At 44.1% G+C, this 3,541-nt stretch overlaps 1 long non-coding RNA gene across 1 annotated transcript; it reads left to right on the top strand.

The window, feature by feature from the left end:
* The first annotated feature begins 408 nt into the window (after positions 1-408).
* On the top strand, positions 409-1,279 carry LOC311005772. Its single transcript, XR_014596364.1, has 3 exons — positions 409-475; positions 799-858; positions 946-1,279. It is a non-coding gene; the product is annotated as an uncharacterized lncRNA (long non-coding RNA).
* Positions 1,280-3,541: the final 2,262 nt, after the last annotated feature.

Here is a 3,541-nt window from a genome sequence, read left to right as displayed (position 1 = left end):
AGGGAATAGTCGTGAGTATTGTCTCTGTTTCACTATTAACGCCTTTTAATCCTAGAGGGTTTATGAAATATTGTGGGGCTAAATGTTTGGCGAGATAGTGTTTAGGTGTTTTATTTGTTGCATTACCACTCAGCACGGCTCCAAACTGGTATGAGCCTCTCTTCCTAAATGAGGTGGATACAGCTTGAACACCGGACAAATGATTCCATGTGCGTGCTCCAAGACAAGGAGTGGAAATCAGATAAGTGAAGTGCCAACGCTTGACAAACAGCCTTTTTGTCACACACCCTCTCCGTCGATGCGTGGAGCGTCCAGTGTAAGACGACGCCTGGGATGAACAGGTGACAACACAGCCCCGGTCCCCTCCCCGAGACGGCGCAGCCAGGCTCAGTTTACTGTAGAAAGTCTCACAGCAGATGGTGTCCAAGGAAGTGAATTAGCACCGAGAGGCCATGTCCACACGCAGCAGATGGGGGTAGAAGAAGAGACAAAGAAGCTGTGGGGGGAGAGAAACAATGGCACGAAGGCAAATCAGCCAAGGTGGAGAGGGGGCACGGGGCTGCAGGCAGTCTGGCTTTGTATGGCCTCATTTGTTTGTTTGCTTGTGTGTGTGTATGTGTTTGCGTCTTTGTTGGCCCGACGTGAGGCTCGGCCAAGTTCACGGGCTGCGATTGTACCCATTCACTGACTCATTAATCGTCCAGATCTCCTCATTTTGATGATAATTTCACACGTGCTGTTCAAGACAAAGCTGGTCAAACGCGCTTAAATTGTGTTTTGTTTTCTTTTTGAAAAAAGGTGGCGGTATCGCTGGCAAAAACTGAGGGAGAGGGTGCCTCAAGTGCTGAAAGGACGAGAGTAAGAAGCAGTTTATGTTTTCAATAAATAAAACTCCTCAACCTGTTTCCAACATGCAATCATTTTTTCTCTTTTCTCTTCTTCTAGTAATGTTCTCGCCCTATGAGAGTGAACGCAGCACCCTGACACTCGATACATGGTACATGGTACATGGTATATGGATGACAAATTGCTCTTTGGAAAACAGAAATTACTTCTGCAATTTGTGTCCGAGTTGGAGGGAAACAGTCGTGTTTTGGTCAAGGTAATCTCACAGTGTCAGTGGCTCAGGAATGAGCTGTGGAATGTTAATAAGGGTGGAAAAAAAGAAAAGGCCAACGCCACTTAAATGCCACACAGATGTGGCCTATCAGTGATGCAATCTTGCAGGGAAATGAGTTGTAGCACTCTTTAGACCGTGTTGGAAGCTGTTAAATTTCTGTATTGACTGTACTGGAGGCTGTGAATGGAAATGTCAGAATAAAGTTGTGCTGTAACCCAACTCCGAAAATGTCCCCGGCTATCTTGTTTTTCAATCTCCCTCTCCATCCACGCCCCTCCACAGCCCATCTGGCTGTGATTATTGGACGTGGTCTAATCCAGCGCCGTGTCCCTTTTGACACAATGGGGAGGGCCAACTCTCTGTTGTACCCCCCCCCCCCCACCAAACACACACACACACACATCACCATCCCATTACCCCTTTTCTTCTCCATCTCTCTTTCTCTCTGTTTTCTCTTTCTGACTCTTTTTTTTTTCAATCTCCCTCTGTTTTTTAACTCTTGCTCCTTCTCCCCCCTTTGCCTGACTGCTGCTGCATCTGTCACTAGCTGAGCGGCAAGCGCCTGTGTGGCACGCTGCCAATGCTGACAGCTGGCAGAGAGAAAGAGAGAGAAAAATAAACGGCGGAGCAGAGGGGGCAAAGAGAAAAGGGTGGGTGAAAGAGAGAGAGGGGGGGGGGTCGATAAATATCAGCACAAGTCAAAAATTCCAATATCACCTTTTAGACTGCGCACAACACAGCAGAAGTAGCAGAGGAAATCGATGTTAGTGTGACAGATAAACAACAGCGAGGAGTGGTACAATGAGAAGGAAGCAGGTGGCACGGCACCTTTTGTCTATTAACTTCGTAGAGATTACTCCTGCTCCTCTTGTTTTTGCTTCCTCAGACTTTTCGTTTCATTTTCGCCTCTGGTCATACAGAAAGTGGTTTGAAGAAGTTTGAAGGTCCTTGCCCTATAGCTTGCTACTCCTCGTGTTGGCTGGCAGCCACGTGTAATGATGGGAAGTCCATTCTGGGGGGAGAGAGCTCTGAGCCCACTGCTCTATTTTATTGACGGTTGTTTGTTTACAGGGGGATATAAATAATCAGAGGATGGATTTTGTGTCCAACTGAGAGACTGCGGAATGAGCCTTAATGTTGAAATCTAGCTCATCGTCACATAAACAAGTCATTCAAATTTAATGACGGAGCACATCCACTATTGTCAAACCTACAAACTGTCACCTGCGGTTCAAGTCAAGCTGTATCTTCTGAGAGAGAAAGTCACAGGCCTCCATTAACAAATGAAAAATTGAATTCATGATCAATAAATGAACATGAACATCTGAATGATTTTACCACAAACATAAAACAAGAACGTTATTGACTTGACTTCTTAGAGGTGGTGCGCAGCAGGATCGGGCACAGTGGCTGTCGTTGTTGAAATAATAACCACTTGGTGAAGGAATCGTCGTGGTCACGTTAAGAGAAACCTACCCTGACTGCGGGTAGGAAAAGGGAAATGAACAGTTCCTGTGTTGAAACCCAATGTTTTGTTGACACTTCCATCTGCCCTGACCTCGTCGTTGTTGTAATTATGAGTTCCTGACTTCTTCATGTGCATGTCAGTGTACAAGTTGTAATTACGACTGGGGAGAGTTGGACTCCACAGATGAGACTTTCCAGCTTGGAAGTAAATACAGAAGTGAATGGAAATCAACCAAATGCTTGTGTTCACCACTGTTAGTCATTAAATGAAACTAAACCTAAACATAATGGTACATGCATGTGCTTGTATAGCACTTTTCTTTGTTGACCTCTTCATACATTTGCATTAAAAGCCAAATTAACCCATTCACACAATATTTTCTCTAGCGCTTCAGAGGCCGTATGGTGTTCAATAAAACTCAAAATCTTACCAAGACTATTTGTCTTATTTCTAGTCTGATGAGAAAAAGCTCCCGCACACTGTCATCACTTGCAGAGGTTTTATTGAACAACGTTTCGGTCCTGAGACCTTCGTCAGGTCAGGACGAAGGTCTCAGGACCGAAACGTTGTTCAATAAAACCTCTGCAAGTGATGACAGTGTGCGGGAGCTTTTTCTCATGTTACTCGACCACCTGGTCTTCTCCTACGCACCTGTCCGTCCGTGCCGGTGTGCACAAGTTTCAGCCTCTTATTTCTAGTCAAAATGTCATTTCTAGTCAAAACAAATCTCATTATACTTAAAATAAGACTCATCACATTAAAAAGTAGCTTGTTTTTAGACACTTTTTACTTCTTTCAAGCATATTTTCACTTGAAATAAGATCAAAAATCTGACAGTGGAGGAAGTTTTTCTTCCTTATTACGAGCATAAAAAAACATGCTTTCACTGGCAGATTTTTCTACTTATTTCAAGTGAAAATTTGTTTGAAACAAGTGAAAATTATCTAAAACAA

The sequence above is a fragment of the Trachurus trachurus genome, assembly GCF_905171665.1.
Source record: "Trachurus trachurus genome assembly, chromosome: 22".
Lineage (NCBI taxonomy): Eukaryota > Metazoa > Chordata > Actinopteri > Carangiformes > Carangidae > Trachurus > Trachurus trachurus.
The sequence above is the reverse complement of the archived record's forward strand: the minus strand, read 5'-3'. Positions and strand labels throughout refer to the sequence as shown.